The 19,491-nt window shown below is 41.1% G+C and overlaps 1 long non-coding RNA gene across 2 annotated transcripts in view; it reads left to right on the top strand.

Annotated features, from left to right (window-relative positions):
• The window catches only part of LOC116811904 (uncharacterized), a 65,919-nt gene extending 47,470 nt beyond the window's left edge, over positions 1-18,449 (top strand). The window contains exons 3-4 of one of the 2 annotated variants that reach the window (XR_004370542.2): positions 15,003-15,166; positions 18,388-18,449. This is a non-coding gene — a long non-coding RNA (uncharacterized LOC116811904). Of the gene's footprint in view, positions 1-15,002; positions 15,167-17,027; positions 17,722-18,387 lie in introns of those variants that run through there. The other variant, XR_009214286.1, reaches the window with a different exon arrangement.
• The last annotated feature ends 1,042 nt before the right edge of the window (positions 18,450-19,491 follow it).

A 19,491-nucleotide genomic window follows, 5' to 3' on the forward strand; every position in this document is an offset into this window, starting at 1 on the left:
GAATTTCACAAGGTAATGTCATCAGTTAAGGCAGGAACAGGCCATTTTCACTTCTTTTGTGATTCTTCAGTTACTTCAGGCCATCTGGATGTAAAGTGCAGGTCACAGGGGATATGATGGCTTAGCTTGGGCTCAGAGGCTTGACAACCCATTAGTGGTAATATCACCCCTCTTAGGAATGCATAAAATACCATCATAAAGACAAAAGCTTGAACCCTATTCCTGCCCCTCACTTCATGTATGATAGTGGAATCTTTTTTCAGCCTTTGTCAGCCTGCCCTTGGTCATCTGTAAAAGGGGACTCACAGTGTCTTCCTTAGGAAACTGTTCTGTGGGGTAAGTTAGAAATGTGTATAGAGTAGATGGCACCTAGTAGGACTTCAACAGATGGTCATCCTGGCCCAACTTTCTCCTCCCTCCCAAAGAAGTGATGACAGTTACCTAAACCAAACAATATGACTGACATAGAGACCACCAGAAAATGGAGCAGGAAGTAGAATGTACTCACATTATGAATGAAGCTTTGGAGCCATTTCTCTGTTGCAGGAGGACTTCGCTGAGGGATATGGGGAGAGGGAAGAATATTGCCAAACCATTTCTTTAATTTTGCATTATTTTCTGTTCCCTTATTTGATCTTCCAGATTGATATTGGAAAAGCCATTTCCTATTGAGCCCAAAATGAAGAGAGTGCAAATAAAGAGAAGGCAGGGATCACAAGCCCTTGACAGACACATTGCCACCTACAGGACCCTGCACCCAGATTTCATCTGCACCATCAGCTTCTTCAAAGAGAGAGAGGCTGTTGAGTTAGTACCCATGAGGGCACAATACTAGAAATGTGTAAAACTATAAGTTTTTAAGTCCTAGAAAGTCATCATCTGTAAAGGAGACTTTTGGGTATGCTTTGGGGGTTAAGCAGTAGAATCCCATTTCTGCTCCTTATTAGATGAGTCTGAAAAAATTGATTTTCCATCAGTGAGTTTGATTTTGTCATCTGTAAATTGAGAATAATGATGCCTTCCTCACAGTCATTGTGAGAAAATTATGCAAAAATGTAATTGTACATGTTTATCTATATATGTGTCATAAAAAAAAGTGCCCTTTTGCACTTTTTTTCTCTTAAAATAGTGTTTCTGAGATATCTGTAAATAAGACAACTTTGAGGCTATTTTGATATTTTTAGCCATGCTGCTGTGACCATTCTTACACAAGAGCCCGAGACTCTCTGCTGTTCAGAGCTAAGAGCACAGTAGCTGATGGGGAGCTCACTTGATTTTCTCAAAAATGTTGCCAAGTATCTCCACAAAGAAGTTGCACACATTTTTCCTCTCCTGGAAGAGTAATGGAGTTTTCATGGCCCCACATTGTCCATATAAAGAGGGTTCAGCATAAACACAAAATCACCAATTGAGCTTTATTTTTAAACTTTAGAATTATTCCAGAATATTATATGAGTTATAAAGTGGGATCATTATATTTGTATTTAGAAATGTACATGTGAAATGTGCTGCCATGGTTAGAATGTTTGCCCCCTCCAAAATGCATGTTGAAATTTGATTGATTGCCATTGTGACTTTATTAGGAGATGGTGTTACCGGTGTGAGGTTCTTGGTTCTCAGTGTAACAGGAATTAACATGAGGCCAGGCAAACTTTTCCCAGGCAATGTTTATTAAGACTTATGCCCAGAAACACTAGGCATAAGGGAGATGGCACAGGAAAAAGAGTCCTCCAGCTGGCTCCCCAAGGGGAGCTTCTCAGCGTTTTTTATTGGGTAGGGTAAAGAGATTGACATCAGGAACCTCTGCCTCCTGGAGTGATTTCTTCCTTCCTGTTATGGTGTCTGTGCATGCTTGGTCCTGGTTGAAGTTTTGGTGCATGCTCAGTGGGTTCAAGATAGTGGTGTTGCTCACTACTGCTGGCCCAGGAAGGTCATATAGTGGCCATTCTGGGGTCTCCTGCGCATGTGGATGTTAGGGTCAACTGCCTTGGGGAAGATTTATGGTTGGAATGTTGCATATCTTAACTTCTTTAAGGTCCTGTTATCAGCAGGTATGGTGCCTTGAGTAGGATTTATAGTGCAAGGTCTGGATGGTCTATTAGGGGTCCCTGCTGGCCACAGGGCCCCGCATCAGCTTGCAGTAGAGGTCCTTGGTGGAACCCAGGGGACCTCAGGCTGTGGATGTGCTGATGTGGGTGCCCTTGGCTAGGCTGAAGTTGGCAGGTGTGGGCTGAAGCTGCTGCCTGCTATCGCCAGTGCCCTTGCTGTACCCAGCAGTGCCTGGCCAGCCAGCAGCAGTAACACAAGGTCCTGAGGGCCACTCATGCACAGTGCATTACCAGTGCAGAGCTGTGCACAACACTGTCATCTTCCTGGCTCCAGGCTGCATCCCAATGCTCCAGGGACAGGGTGTGTAGTGAGCTCATGGCAACATGTGTGGTGGGAACCCAGCAAGTCTGGAAAACAAAAATGCATTTGTGAGGGTGAGGGCTATAAACCAAAAATAAAATTCAAATGCCCACCACACAACCATCTGAATGGACTTCCTGTTCTGCGAGGGAGGGCACTCTAAAATTTAACCTGAAGGACTGGTTCAGGTCATCACGGGAAGTGGTGGTTGGACATGCCTCATTATACCCCTCCAGCATTAATATCAATCAACACAAACCTTAAGTCTGATATGAAACATTTATAGTCTGTTCTCTCTAAAGCCTGCTACTTGGAGGCTTCATCTGCATGATAAAACCTAGTGGCTCACACCTGTAATCCCAGCACTTTGGGAGGCTGAGGCGGGCGGATCATGAGGACAGGACTTTGAGACCAGCCTGGCCAACATAGTGAAAATGTGTCTCTACTAAAAATACAAAAATCTAGCCGGGGGTGGTGGTGGGCACCTGTAATCCCAGCTACTTGGGAGGCTGAGGCAGGAGAATCACTTGAACCTGGGAAGTGGAGGTTGCAGCGAGCCGAGATTGCGCCATTGCACTCCAGCCCAGGAGACAGTGCGAGACTCGGTCCCAAAAAACAAACAACAACAACAAAAAAACCTAGGTCTCTGCAGCTCCTTATCATAACCCAGACATTCTTTTCTATAGATAAGAACTCTTTCAACCTATTGCCAATCAGTATATGTTTAAATCTACCTATGATCTGGAAGCCCACATCCCCCCCCCCCACACCTGCTTTGGGTTGCACCACCCTTCCAGATGAACCAATGTAAACCTTACATGTATTGATTGACGTATTATGTCTCCCTAAAATGTACAAAAGCAAGCTGTACCCCAACCACTTGGGGCACATGTCATCACGACCTCCTGAGGCTGTGTCATGGGCACATCCTTAACTTTGGCAAAATAAACTTTCTAAATTGATTGAGACTTGTCTCAGATAATTTTTGGTTTAAAGAGGCAAGTCCCATCCCTACTGTGTCTCAGTGGGACTGTCAACGAAAAAAGTCAAACTCGGTACAATATTTGAAGAGATTTATTCTGAGCCAAATATGAGTGACCAACGGCTTATGATACAGCCTACGGATATTCTGGGAAAATGTGCCCAAGTGGTCAGGCTACAGCTTGTTTTTGTTTTGTTTTGTTTTCTGAGACAGACTTTTGCTCTGTTGCCCAGGCTGGAGTGCAGCAGCATGATCTCAGCTCACTGCAACCTCCACCTCCTGGTTTAAGCAATTCTCCTGTCTCAGCCTCCTGAGTAGCTGGGACTACAGGTGTGTGGCACTACACCCAGCTAATTTTTGTATTTTTAGTAGAGACTGGGTTTTGCCATGTTGCTGGGCTGGTCTCGAACTCCTGACCTCAGATGATTCACCCCTACCCCCCACCCCCAGCCTCCGATACAGCTTGATTTTATACATTTTAGGGTGACATAAGTTATCAATAAATATATATAAGATGTACATTGGTTTGGTCAGGAAAGGCAGGACACCTGGAAGCTGGGGAGGGGGCTTCCAGGTCATAAGTGGTTTTAAAGATTTTCTGATTGGCAATTGGTTGAAAGAGTTATTATCTAAAGACCTGGAATCAATAGGAATGTCTGGGTTAGGGCAAGGGGTTGTGGAGACCAAGGTTTCATCATGCAGATGCAGCCTCCAGGGAGAGGCTTCAGAGCTCTTATCAGACCTAAAAAGGTGCCAGACTCTTGGTTAATTCTCTCCTGGATCAGAGGAAAGACCTGGAAAGGATAGGGAATTCTCTACAGAATGTAGATTTTCGCCAGAAGAGACAACTTTGCAGGGCCATTTCAAAATATGTCAAGGAGATATGTTTTGTGGTAAAGTACTTCGATTCCATTCAGGGTGTGCTATCTTGTGATGCTATACTAGATTCAGTCTGGAATTTGGTGTTTTATTTGGTGTCTTTATTGCTACAAAGTCTTGTTTTGTCAGCCTTAAGATCTCTTTTAATGTTAATGCTGGTTAGTTGTGCCTGAATTCCAAAGACAGAATAGTATAATGAGGCATGTCCGACCACCCATTCCCGCCATGGCCTGAACTAGATTTTCAGATTTACTTTGGAATGCCCTTGGCCAAGAGGGGAGGTCTATCAGTCTGTTGGGGGGCTTAGAATTTTACTTATGGTTTACAGAACCTTTGAGAAGTGTTTGGGCTGTGAAGGCTCTACCTTCATGAATGGATTGTCATTATTACAGAAGGCGGTTCATTATTGCAGGAGTGAATCTGTTTTAAAAGGGTACATTCAGGTTTCTTTTGCCTCTTGCCCTCTGCCCTGTGGTGACACACCAAGAAGGCCCTCATCAGATGCTGGTCCCTCAATCTTTGATTTCTCATCCTCCATAACTGTGAGCCAATAAAATTCTGTTAATTATAGATTACCCAGTCCCAGGTATTATAGCAGCAAAAACAGACTAAGACAGGAAATTGGTGTCAAGAAGCCTGGCTGTTGCTATAAAAAAATAACCTGAAAACGTAGATGCAGCTTTGGAACTGGATAATGGGTGGAGGCCGGAAAATTTTGGAGGAACAGGGTAAAAAAGCCTAGATTTCCATAAATGGAGCAATTCAGGTGAGGGCTCAAAGAAGAGAACTGTAGGGAAAGTCTGAAGCTTCTTAGAGATTACTTAAGTGGTAATTGCTTGGTGAGGTGTCAGAGCCCCAGCATCAGAAAGTGGTTGACTTGCAGGTTGGTAAGAATTTACTGACAACAGTATAGGTTTGAAAAAGGAAAGTTTTATTAGAAAGAAAGAATGTTGCAGAAGAATGCAGCATTTACGGACCTTAAAGTGGGAGCTTAAGTGTAATTTGGACCATTTTAGCCATGTAGGTCATGATAAGTGATTACATTTGTAGACATTTTGGTTCCTTAATGTCAGCAAGGGTTGTACAATGAGTGTTGACATGCATGGATTCCAAAGATGTATAGAAATTCTAGTTACTTAGAAAATTTTTGAAAGAGGCCTGGAACCTTTAGGCACTAGGGAAGTTTAATTACTTCTAAATTCCTCAGATAAGGAATTTTGCTTCAGAATGGCCTGTTTGATGGTTGCCAGGTGTTTTTGGCTTTCTTCATTACACTTCTAAATTCCTCAGATAAGGAGTTTTTGTCTCCAGGGCTTACTCGATGGCCACCTGGTGATTTTGCTCTCCTGACTTTCCCCCTGACAAATATGGTAAAATCTTTGACCCTTTAGTAATGATCAGAATGTTCGTAGAAATACGGACAGTAAAGGCCATTCTGATGAGGTCTCACATATAAATGAGGAGCAAAGTATTATAAACTGGAGGAAAGGCCATCTTCATTATAAAGTGGCAAAGAACTTGGCTGAATTGTTTCCAAGCCCACACAAGGGCTTTGTGGACGGCATAGTTGAAGAGCAGTGAGCTAGGAAATCGATGAAAGAAACATCTAAACAAAAAAACGTTCAATATGTTGTGTGTCTTCCTTCAACTGCATACAGTAAAATGCTAGAGAAAAAAATGATTTAAAGATGGAATTTATAATTAAAAGGGAGTCAGGCACGGTAGCTCACGCCTGTAATCCCAGCACTTTGGGAGGCCAAGGCAGGTGGATCACTGGAGATTAGGAGTTCGAGACTAGCCTGGCCAACATGGTGAAACCCTATCTCTACTAAAACTACAAAAATTAGCCAGGTGAGGTGGCACATGCCTGTAATCCCTGCTACTCAGGAGGCTGAGGCAGGAGAATCGCTTGAACCCAGGAGGCGGAGGTTGCAGTGAGCCAAGATCACACCACTGCACGCCACCCTGGGCAATAGAGTTTTCAAAAAATTGGGTGGGTAGGAAATTGTATGGTTCTCATCAGAGCCATGTAGAATCAATAGATTTTCAGGACACGAGTGCCAAGACCTGGGTGAAGGAAGTATGTCAAAAAGAGAGGCTGAGGACGACCTTAGAACCTTTGGACTCACGTCCCAGGGCTGCTTCAATTTTCTGCTCCCCATATTCCAGTGCAGCATTTCTTGGCTACCCCAGTCATGGTTCAAATGGGCCAAGGTGCAGCTCGACCTGCCACACTGGAAGGTACATGTCGTAAACCGTGGTGGAATCCACATGATGCTAACTCTGCAGGTGTGCAGTATGCAAGAGCTGTATGGGCATGTCTTCCTCTACCTAGATTTCAAAAGATATTTCAGACAGCCTTGGTGGACAAGCAGAGACTTGTTGCAGAGGTGGAGCAAAAGCAGAGAGCCCTCACTAGGGCAATGCCCAGTGGAAACCCAGCTTTGATGTGGAAGTTCTGCTGGGCATTTCCTTAGTCAGGGCTCTCTCCAGTCAGAACTGTGGGGTCAGAGCCACTGCAGAGAGTCCCTACTGGGACAATGCCTCATAGAATTTTGGGAGTGGAATGCCTGAGAGACCCCAGAATTGTAGGGCTACTACTGTGCAACACCAGCCTAAGAGAGCTGCAGGCATGAGACTCCAACGTATGAGAACTGCTGTGTGGGCTAAGCCCAGAAAAGTCATAGGGGCAGAGCTGCCTAAGGCCTTGGGGGCCCAATTTCACCTCAGTGTGTCCAGGAGATGGGACATGAGGTCAAGGAAGCTTATTCTGGAGCATTAAAATTTAATGTTGTTTACCCTGTTGAATTTTGGACTTACTTGGGACCCTCTTTTCTTGTCTATTTCTCCTTTTTGGAATGGGAGTGTCTATCCATTGCCTGTCCCACCATTGTATTTTAAAACACATAACTTGTTTTGATTTCACAGGCTCACAGCTGGAGAGGAATTTGCCTCAGGATGAATCATGCCTTCCGTTGAGTTAGATAAGACTCTGGACTTAGGCCTTTTGAGTGGATGTTGGAACGAGTTAAGACTTGTGGGGCTATTGGGATGGAATGAATGTATTTTGTATGTGAAAAGGACATAAGTTTTGAGGGGCCATTGATGAGATGCTATGGTTTAAATGTTTGTCCCCGCCAAAACTCATGTTGAAATGTGATTGCTGTTGTTACAGTATAGTTGAGTGTAACTTATTCAAAATGCTTGGGATTAGAAGTGTTTTAGCTTTCAGATTTTTAAATATTTGCATTATGCTTACCCGTTGAGCATCCCAAATCAAAAAATGAAAAATCTGAAATGCTCCAGTGAGTATTTCTGCAGGTTATATTTGCACTCAACTACTTCTGATACTGGAGGATTTCAGATTTCATATTTTCAGATTTGAGATGCTGAATCTGTATTAAGACGTGGGAAAATTAAGAGGTGATTAGTTAGCTAGGCATGGTGCTGTGTGCCTGTGTTCCCATCTGCTTGGGAGGCTGAGAGAGAATCACTTGAGATTTGAGGATACAGTGAACTATGATTGCAGCCTGGGTGAGAGAGTGAGGCCCTGTCTCTTTAAAAAACAGAAAAAAAAAAGAGAAAGGAAAAGAAAAAAAAAGAAGCGATTGGGCCGTGAGGGTTCTGCTTACATGAATGGATTAATGCCATTATCACAGGAGTGGATTTCTTATCACAGGAATAGGTTTGTTATACAAGGGCAAGTTTGGCCCCCTTTCACTCTCTCACTTGCCCTCTTGCCTTCCACCTTGTGATGATACAGCAAGAAAGCCCTCACAAGATGCTGACATCTTGATCTTGAACTCCCTGGCCTCCAGAACTGTGACCCAATACCTATCGGTTCATTGTAAATTACCTAGTCTCAGGTATTTTGTTACAGCAGTGCAAACGAACTAAGGCATATGCCATTCATAAAGAAATAAGATAGGGAAAAGTGAAAAGTAATAATGTTGTGAAATACATTATTTGCACAGACCTAGTAAAACATGTACTTTCATCCCATATTTTGTTGGGAGACATTAGTATAAAAGATTTTAAAATTTAATCAGGCTAGCTTTTAATGTTCATGCTCTTTGACAAAGCAATGTTCCTATGGCAACTTATCATCCAGATATAGCCTGAAGAGGCCATAGCCATCATCACTTACATGTCCCAGCTACTTCAGACTGGCCATTTTTCTAGCTGGTTTGTTGCCTTCAGCCCCCTGCCACCAACCCTGCTTCATCCATTCTTCCATCCAAACAAGAAAATCTGTCTCATGGCTGGATCCACCTCAAGCATTGATATAGAGCAGTACTCATGTTCTTCTACCTCTTGGTTCAAACTAGAAAATCTACCATGACAAGATGCTACAAAACACGTACTCCTAACCACAATAAACCAGCCATGGAGCTACTTCAAGCATTGATATGGAACAGTGCGCAGGTCTCTACTCCTGGAGGGACTTGTAGACATCCAATCTCATCCCTGCCTGAAGAAGTCTCCCACCTGTCCCCTTTCTGTGTCCTCAAAGGCACAGGCAGGTGAGGGGCCTTTGCTTTTGCTTCTGCTTCTGGCTCTGCCATAAACCTCCCTTCAGACAAGGGGAGGGGGCACAAAGGCTGGCTTCCTCCTGCAGAAAGGGTAAACACAGGGAGAACAGAGATAAACCTCACAGCAGCACATATCCTGATAAATTTGCTAAAGATCCCTCAGTAGCAATTCAAGGTACCTAGACTGGTAGGTTCTGTCCCTGGCTCTGGCAGTGGACCTGGTGACCAACCTCTTTACCATCTAGCTCTGTGGTTAGCAGTATCTGTTTTGTAGTCACATACATCCATGAAGAGAGGATATTGATACCTCACTAGCAGGGCTGTCATGAGATTAAATCCAGACGCTAACATGAACCTGGAGCTAGGACCCTCTGAACAACCTGCTCCATAAGTAGAAGCTGTGTTTCTTCCCTGAACAGGGAACTCATGTGGCAACTTGACCTGCCCTCTCAGCCAGGGCCCCTAATCAGGATGCAAATCAGTCACATTGATGAGCCTTTTGTAAACCCTCAGCTGAAACTCTCTTGTTGGTGGTAATAGGACTTCTGTACAAAGGCCATTGAAGTCATTAAATCATAATAATATGGCCTTAGAACCAGATATGCCCATTTGATGCCAACAGTGTATGTGAGTGCCCATTTCCTCTTTACTCTTCTGACTAGCTTTTATTGTTATTTCCAGGGTTTTTCATTTGTTTTATTCCCAGATTTTGTGTTAGTTTTTCATCTGATCATCCCATTTTCCCCAGTTCTGCCCCATTGGAAGTATTATCTCAGATGGTTTTTAACTTACAAATTCAGAGGCTCATCCCATAGGATGGTCAGATTTAGCAAATGAAAACACAAGATGCCCATTTAAGTTTGAATTTCAAAAAAAAAATTATGTGTCACGTATACTAAAAAGTACTAGTTATTTTTCTGGATTTCGGAGTTAATGAGTCTTTTGTATTTCATCTGGCAATCCTATACATGGGGCTGCAATATAGGGTAGGACCAAGGTGCTCTGGTCTGGTCAACAGCCCCAGGTGAGCTCTCAGCAGATGCCAGCACCAGTCATCATCCATGCAAGTGATCTCTTTTGGATGTACCAAATGAGTGAAGCCTCCAGATGATTAAGGTGACAGCACAGGGAGAGGCAGCCCTGGGTGGCAGACACCATATAGAACAGAATAACACCCAAATGAGCCCTGTCAATACTCAGAATCTTGAGAGATAATAAGTGGCTAATGTTTGGGATGCTTTATTAAGCAGAAATGGATATCTGTGGTTTGGGTGTACTCTTCCTCCTTTTCTGCAGTCTGTTATCATTGGATAATATAGGGATTCTATTATCCATGAAGACTTGGTAGGACTTTGTTATAATTTTGGCCATAGTCTGCATGTAGGTTTATGTATGGGTATCAGTTTCTGAAAATTTCCTCAATTCCTTCTCAAATGGATTTTCAAAGGAATTTTCATGATATATGATTTTACCCCACTCTTGGAATGTGGAACCTACTTCTAATTCCCCTCCATGAAATGAGGCTTCACTGCAGTTACACAGGTTAAAGAATTGAGAGGCTGCTGCTACGAATGGCTCCATGAGCCACATGAAAAACCATATTCTTACAAGGTTGCTAGGTGAGTATTTAATCAGAACAAGGGGTATTTATTCACTTTGAGAAGTGTTTCTCAAAAAATGTCCTGAAACTATTTTATCTGCTATAGGGATAGCCTTGCAAGGAAGCTACTTTCCTTCAGCACACATAGACAGGACTCTACCAGATAGCAATGTACACTGCAGTGTTTAACTTTCGTGACTGTCCCCACACAGCACCACTTAGTGGATAAGTCTGTCCAACTCTGGGGTTCATTAAAAAGAAATGTCTTCTCAGCAGATCTAAGGTACTTTTTCCAATTTCACCTTTATAAAGAATAGAGTCAATGTATTGCTTTCTTTATCATTTTTGCATATTTTTTAGTTGGCTTAGAGCTCAGACTTGTACAGGGGGTATATTTTGGGAACCCCTTTAAGTCCCAAGCATTTTGGAATAAGACCATAGTAATAGCTGGGGTGCCAGCAAAAAGAGGAAAGGGGAGAAGAGCTGCAGGCCCACTGTTAGACCTATCCCCCGAGCCCCAAGGGACATAGCAGAACATATGCTGGCTAATTGCTTATTACTACCAAGAATTTTGAAGGGAGAGAGCCTGGGCTGTGCAACCCCTGGTTCTCCTTTGAAGTACTAATCACATAAGTGATTTTTGCCATAGAGAAGGAGTGAGTGCACAGAGAGTGTATAGAGAAGCTAGAACTGTTTTTGTCATGGATGTGCCTCCATATAGGAGAAAATACCAGGAACAGAGGATAAAAATTTCCCAGGGTATCCCAATATATGACTCAACTGAATGAGTTTCTGCCAGATAAATAAGTATAATATTCTAGCCCTGCTTCCCTGAAATAACTTTGAGATTCCTTACATGACTTTTTTTTTTTATCTTCCTAGGTTATTCAGTCACATGATTATGGACAGTCTCTTAGTTTTCTGCCATGGATAGCTAATTGCTTCATGGTATGTGTTTTACACATCACCCTCAGAGGGCTAGTTCGTCTCAAAGAGCCTTAGGGTACCTCCTTCGGTCTCTGTGTAGTGATGGTACTTCCCTACTGTCACTTTTAAAGCAAGCAAAACTCCTGACAATAGGGAGATGCTTTGTTTCACCAAACTGGGAAGAATTCCACAAATCACCCTTGTATGAGGTTAATTCCTCTAATTCTTAATATTTCTCAGGTGGTGGCCTGAAGACTGAAGGTGTTTTGCTTTCAGGGAAAGGCAAGAGCCAGAAGGGAGGGCTGCGTGAAGGCATTTCTGGTATGCAGGACCAGCCTGAGCATGGTGGTTGCCATAGAAACCTGAAATCATTATGGCAACCATGACAACTTTTTTTTTTTTTTTCTTTTTTAATTTTTTTAAAATTTCAATAGTTTTTGTGGCACAGGTGTTTTTTTGGTTACATGGATGAGTTATTTAGTGGTGACTGCTGAGATTTTGGTGTACCTGTCATCTCAGCAGTATATACTGTACCCAATATATTGTCTTTTATCCCTCACTACTCTCACAATATCCCCCTCCCCGAGTCCCCACAGTCCATTATATCACTCTGTATGTTTTTGCATCTTCATAGCTTAGCTCTCACTTATAAGTGAGAACATATGGTATTTGGTTTTCCATTCCTATTTCACTTAGAATAATGGCCTCCAGTTCCATCCAAGTTGCTGCAAAAGACATTATTCCATTCCTTTTTATGGCTGAATAGTATTCCGTGGTGTATATATATGCCACATTTTGTTTATCCACTCTTTGGTTGATGGGCACTTTGGTTGGGTTCTATATCCTTGTAATTGCGAATTGTGCTGCTATAGACATGCATGTGCATGTGTTTTTTTTTCCATATACTTACTTCTTTTCCTTCGGGTAGATAGTAGTGGGATTGCTAGATCGAATGGTAAATCTACTTTTAGTTCCTTAAGGAATCTCCATACTGTTTTCAATAGTGATTGCACTAATTTACATTCCCAGCAGCAGTGTAAAAGTGCTCTATTTTCACCACATCCATGCCAACATCTGTTGTTTTTTAACTTTTTAATTATGGCCATTCTTGCAGGCGTAAGGTGGTATCTCATTGTGGTTTTAATTTGCATTTCCCTGATGATTAGTGATATTGAGCATTTTTTCATATATTTGTTGGCTGTTTGTATATCTTCTTTTGAGGAATGTCTATTCATGTCCTTTGCCTACTTTTTGATGGGATTATTTGTTTTTTCTTGCTGATTTGAGTTTCTTGTATATTCTGGATACTAGTCCTTTGTTGGATGCATAGTTTGAGTGTATTTTCTCCCACTCTGTGGGTTGTCTGTTTACTCTGCTGAATTTTTTTTTAGCTGTGCAGAAGCTTTTTGATTAGGTCCCATTTATTTATTTTTGTTTTTGTTGCATTTGCTTTTGGGGTCTTAGTTACGAATTCTTTGCCTAAACCAATGTCCACGAGAGTTTATCTCATATTATCTTCTAGAATTTTTATGGTTTTAGGTCTTAGATTTAAGTGTTCGATGCATCTTAAATTGACTTCTGTATAACGTGAGAGATGGGGATCCAGTTTCATTCTTCTACAAGTGGCTAGCCAGTTTTCCCAGCACCATTTATTGAATAGGGGGTCCTTTCCTCAATTTATGTTTTCATATGCTTTGTCAAAGATCAGTTCGCTATAAGTATTTGGCTTTATTTCTGGGTTCTCCATTCTTTTCCATTGGTTTGAGTGCCTATTTTTATACTAGTGCCATGCTGTTTTGGTAACTATAGCCTTGTAATATAATTTGATATCTGGTAATGTGATGCCTCCAGATTTGTTCTTTCTGCTTAGAATTACTTTGACTATGTGGGCTAGGCAGGTTTTTGTTTGTTTGTTTGAGATGGAGTCTCACTCTGTTGCCCAGGCTGGGGTGCAATGGCACAATCTCTACTCACCACAACCTCCGCCTCAGCCTCCCAAGTAGCTGGGATTACAGGTGCCCACCACCAGGCCCAGCTAATTTTTGTATTTTAGTAGAGATAGGTTTCACCATGTTGGCCAGGTTGGTCTCGAATTCCTGACCTCAGGTGATCCACCCACCTTGGCCTTCCAGTGTGCTGGGATTACAGGCATGAGCCACTGTACCCAGCCTATATGGGCTGTTTTATGGTTGCATATGAATTTTAGGATTTTTTCTAGTTCTGTGAAAAATGATATTTTGATGGGAATTGCATTGAATCTATAGATTGCTTTGGGCAGTATGGTCATTTTCACAATATTGATTCTTCCCATCCATGAGCATGGGATGTGTTTCCATTTGTTTGTGTCACCTACGATTTCTTTCAGCAGTGTTTTGTAGTTTTCCTCGTAGCAATCTTTCACCTCCTTGGTTAAGTATATTCCTAGGTTTATTTTTTTATTTTCTTTTTTTTGCAGCTGTTATAAAAAGGATTGAGTTTTTAATTTGATTCTCAGCTTGGTCATTGGTGTATAGCAGTGCTACTGATTTGTTTACATTGATTTTGTAACCTGAGACTTTACTGAATTCGTGTATCAGATCTAGGAGCCTTTTGGGTAAGTCTTCTGGGTTTTTTAGGTATATGATCATATCATTGGTGAATAGCAACAGTTTGACTTCCTCCCCTCTCTTGTCTGATTGCTCTGGCCAGGATTTCCAATACTATGTTGAATAAAAGTGGTGAAAGTGGGCATCCTTGAGTTATGACTTTTTTTTTTTGAGATGGAGTCTCACTCTGTCGCCTGGGCTGGAGTGCAGTGGTACGATCTCGGCTCACTACGACCCCCGCCTCCCAGGTTCAAGAAATTCTCGTGCCTCAGCCTCCCTGAGTAGCTGGGATTACAAGTGCCCACCACAACGCCTGGCTAATTTTTCTATTTTTAGTAGAGATGGGGTTTAACCATGTTGGCCAGTCTGGTCTCGAATTCCTGACCTCAAGTGATCCGCCCGCCTTGGCCTCCCAAAGTGCTGGGGAGTGACGACTTTTTAATAGAGACCAACATAGCCTGGCAAGAAAAGCAAGGTCCTGCCTTCAGGTGTTTAGGACTCAGCTGAGGGTGTGGGTGCTCTGCGGTGGGGGACTGAACCTCCCTAGGGTGTGGGGGACAAAGGGATGTCAGATCCAAGTTGCCTCATTCCCACTTTGGAACAAGTTGCCTTAGCAGTCTAATGAGAAAGCTGGGACCCTCCTGGCCCCAGTGAGTGTGGTGTCCTGCTCGAGGTGTCCTGGGGCTACTTTCCTTGTAAAGGTGGGACACAGGAGGACAAGAGAGGTAAAGACTCGCTGAACCCAGCTTCCCCCTCTGTAGAATGGGGAGAAGAATGTTCACCCACAGGATTGCTGGAACCTGCAGTGATACACATGCAGGATGATAGATAGCCCTGTGGTTATTACTGGATGATGGGTGCTTGTATGGATTCAAGCAATTTCTTACTTCTTTTTAAATTTGTTATGAGACAGACAAAGAAAGATGAAAAGGCCCCAGTGAGAAAGCCATTATACTTCCTGGTTGTTACTATCACTACCCAATTGTATCAGTGCCACTGGTCACTAACCCAATATCCAGCATGGTGCCAGGCTTATAGTTGCTCCAGTAAAGTACAGTGATTGCTGGATTCTCTCTTTCTCTGTGCAGTTATTCATCGGGTAATTGAACTGATATCAGGTGTCTGAAGGAGGCAAGTTTTGAAGATGTGGGTCATGATGGCTGCTGAAGCTTCCACTCCATATTTGAAGGTCAGCAGTTCTTAGGAAACCTCTAGCACTTCCATCCCTGGTGGGATATGATGCCTGTCTCAGGTGAGCTCATAGATGTGAACGGAAGCATGTTGTAGAAAAGCACTTGTGAGGTTCACAAAATAATCTAAAAGTAGAGAAGCTATTTTGATATCACCTTTGGAGAAGAGGTTTATCAGGTAGACTCTTACTTAGTAGTGAGGCTTTTATACATTCTATGGTAAAATTTTGTAGTAGCCAATAATTTTTGAAGTGTTAGTTTAAAATGCCCATTTAAAAATTTGTTATTTTAATAAATGATAATTATACTAGAATTTATCCTATTATAATGATACATAACCATGTTGTCTAAAATAGCCAGGTATTCTTAAATATCACTTTGATTATTTTACCAAGTTATTACATTTTAGTTTTGAACTTCAGAAGGAAATGCATATCAACTTTCTCTAAATATTTAGATACACCTCATTTCAAATGATTATTTCTATTGTGGACATATATAGTGTGAACGACTTGATAAGACATAGTGTCCATCTGCTAATGTGACAGGGTTATGTTAGTGGGAATTGTTCTCCTGATTAATTCAGTATCATCAAATCTCAGAAAAATACGAGTATATTTCAGATGCTTTATTGAGGTATGTTTGATATGAAATACACTAAGTATATTTAAAGCCTTTACTTTAGTAAGCTTTGGCATATGTATGCACCAATGAAACCAACACCATAGTCAAAGTAATGAACATATCCATCACCCCAAAAAGCATTTTCCTGCCCCTTTGTAATCATCCCACCTACTTGTCTCCCTCCAGCTTCCATGTCCCTCCTATCTCTCTCCATTTCCAGGCAACCACTGCTGTTCTGTCACTGTAGATTGATTTACATTTCCTATAATTTTATGTAAATGGCATCATACAATATGTATTTTTTTGGTCTGGCTTCTTACATTCAGCCTATTAACTTTTTGAGTTATCCTTATTGCTGCATGATTGAATAATTCCTTTTTAAAAATGCTAAGTAGTATATGGATATACCACAATTTGTTTTATCCATTCACTTTTTCATGGACAGTAGGTAGTTTTCAGTTTGGGGTTCTTCTAAATAAAGCTGCCATAACCATTTGTGTAAATGTCTTTATATGTACACATGCTTTCTTTCTCTAGGGTAAATACTAGGAGTTCAATGGCTGGATCATATGGTAGATGTGAGATTAACATTGTAAGAAACTGCCAAACTGTTTTCCAAAGTGGTAGTACCATTCCTTATTCATTCCCATCAGCAGTATATGAGAATTCTATTCTCCACAGCCTTGCCAAAGCTTGGTATGGTCAGTCTTTTTCACTTTAGCCATTCTCATGGGTGCATAGTAATATCTCATTAGAGTTTTAATTTACCTTTTTTTTTCTCAAGACCTTGTCTTGCTCTGTCACCCAGGCTGGAGTGCAGTGGCACAATCTCAGCTCACTGCAAGCTCTGCCTCCTGGGTTCAAGCAATTCTCCTGCCTCAGCCTCCTGAATAGTTGGGATTACAGGCACCCACCACTGCACCTGGCTCATTTTTGTATTTTTAGTAGAGGCACGGTTTCACCATGTTGGCCAGGCTGGTTTCAAACTCCTGACCTCGTGATCCACCCACCTTGGCCTCCCAAAGTACTGGGATTACAGGCATGAGCTCCTGCACCTGGCCTACATTTTCTTAATGACCATTATTGTTAAACATCTTTTCATGTGATTACTTGCCATTTGTATATATTCTTTGGTAAAGTTTCTGTTTCTATTATTTTCCCATTTATTTATTGAAGTGTCTGTTTACTTCTTACTTTTAAATGATTTTATATATTCTGGATATAAGTTCTTTGTCAGTTATATGATTTTTTCAAATACTTTTTCCCAGTCATTGACTTATCTTTTCATTCTCTCAACAGTGTCTTTTGGAAGAGCAGAAATTTTTAACTTTGAGGAAGAGCCATTTATAATTTTTTTATTTAGGGTTAAGATGTTTTTATTGATGTCCTATCTAAAAAAGGTTTACCTACTCACAGTCACAAGGATTTACTCCTGTCTTTTCTTGTAGGAGTTTATACATTTGGATTTTATAGTTAGGTCTCAGATTCAGTTTGAGTTGATTTTGTATATGTTATGATATATGGATTACAGTTTATTTTTGTGTATATGGATATCTACTTATTACAGAACCATTTGTTGAAAAGACTATTTACTTTTCCATTGAATAGTCTTTACATCATTGTCAAAAATCAGTTGTCCGTGTGTGCATGGGTTTACTTCTGGATTCCTTATTCTGTCCTTTTGATCTATTTTTCCCCTTCAATGGCAATAGCACACTGTCTTGATTACTGTAGGTTTATAATGAGTTTTGAAATTAGGTAGTGTTTGTTCTACATCTTTGTTCTTTTTTACAGTTGTTTTTCGCAGTTTAGGTGTTTTGTACTTGTATATGATTTTAATATCCACTTGCCAATTTCTTTGAAAAATGTATAGAATATTTATTGGGATTGCACTGAATCTGTATATTAGTTTGTGGGGAATAAACGTCTTAACAATACTGACTCTTTTGACTCATGAACATAGTATGTCTTCTACTTCTTTGGATCTTCCTTCTCTCAGCAATATTTTGTAGTATTCAATGTACAAATGTTCCATATCTATGAACGGATAATTCATAAATATTTCATACTTATTGATGCTGCTGTCAATGGCATTATTTCTTAAATAGAATTCTTAATTATTACATTTTCATGACCACCAGCAACCAGATTATTAATAATGACTATTGAAGAATCTTGGTAAAAAGCACAGGCTACTCTAGGATGGAAAAGGTATTTGATGCTTAAAGTGCATGTACATGTATTTCTATATCAGCTTTTAGAAATCATTGGCAATACACTGAAACTAGGGATAAAAATGTACCCCTGACAGTTCTACAGGTAATCTCTAGAAAAATCAATCACTAAAATAATATAGGTTAGTAGCTTTCAACTGTATGTTTCTGCTATATTTGAATATGTTAAAATGTGAGGTTGTACTTTTTTGTCCCCAGTAAACCCACCTTAAAAAATTCCTGGGATCTTGGATGATGAGAGAGCACTGGGGAGAGGCCATGCATCTATACGAGTATTTGTGAATGTATCAATTTGTGTGTTGCTGAAGCTGCCAGGAATGTGTATTATGAGGTGTTGAGACTAATTACTATGTATTACATCAGCACTATTCATTTCCTAGCACATGTTAGTAACAAGATATGGGGGGTTGTTTGTTTTTTCCTAGTGTTCCTTGGCTAGCCTGGTTACCATGGTGACTCCGTGACTCTTATGGGATTTAGCGTAGAGTGAGTATCCATTTATGATTTTTGCCTGAGTCACTTATTTCGATGATAATTGTGAAGTGTTGTTTTTAAAATTCTGATATTCCTTTCACAACAATGAGTTGGCGTTTAGAAAAGGGCAGGGTTTTCTCTTCTTATTTATCTGTGTATGTATGTATGTATATCAGTGTGACTCAGAGATTCTCATTTTTCTCAAAGGATTACCCTGTGCTATTATTATTATTATATATTTCGATGCTCAAATTGTCCCAGAATTGGCCAGTGGAAGGACCTTGAAGTTGGCTTCAGTGTCCAATTAACACCTCCCTAAAATTCCTTGAGCATGTAATTTGCTCTCTGAACCTGACTATATCCCCATCTGTAGAAAGGAAGTAATGATGCCTACCTCAGAGCATGGCTTTGAGCATTTGAAGAGAAAAAGTCTGAAAATAAAAATCCATATCGTGTTGCATCTAGTAGGCCTTCAACAAATGTAAGTTCCCCACTCCAACTTTGCCTCCTTCATTCTGTCAGTGCGATGCCTCTGACATTAAAATTCACATCATGAATACCAAAGAGAATACTTGGAAATGTGACAGAAAGCAGGGTTAAGTCTACATTTCTTTTTTTTATTATTATACTTTTTTAGGGTACATGTGCACAACGTGCAGGTTTGTTACATATGCATACATGTGCCATGTTGGTGTGCTATACCCGTTAACTCATCATTTAGCATTAAATATATCTCCTAATGCTATCACTCCCCCCTCCCCCCACCCCACAACAGTCTCTGGTGTGTGATGTTCCCCTTCCTGTGTCCATGTGTTCTCATTGTTCAATTCCCACCTATGAGTGAGGACATGCGGTGTTTGGTTTTCTGTCCTTGTGATAGTTTGCTCAGAATGATGGTTTCCAGCTTCATCTATGTCCCTACAAAGGACATGAACTCATCCTTTTTTATGGCTGCATAGTATTCCATGGTGTATATGTGCCACATTTTCTTAATCCAGTCTATCATTGATGGACATTTGGGTTGGTTCCAAGTCTTTGCTATTGTGAATAGTGCC

This window comes from Hylobates moloch, unplaced genomic scaffold (assembly GCF_009828535.3).
Source record: "Hylobates moloch isolate HMO894 unplaced genomic scaffold, HMol_V3 SCAFFOLD_7, whole genome shotgun sequence".
In the NCBI taxonomy this organism is placed as follows: domain Eukaryota; kingdom Metazoa; phylum Chordata; class Mammalia; order Primates; family Hylobatidae; genus Hylobates; species Hylobates moloch.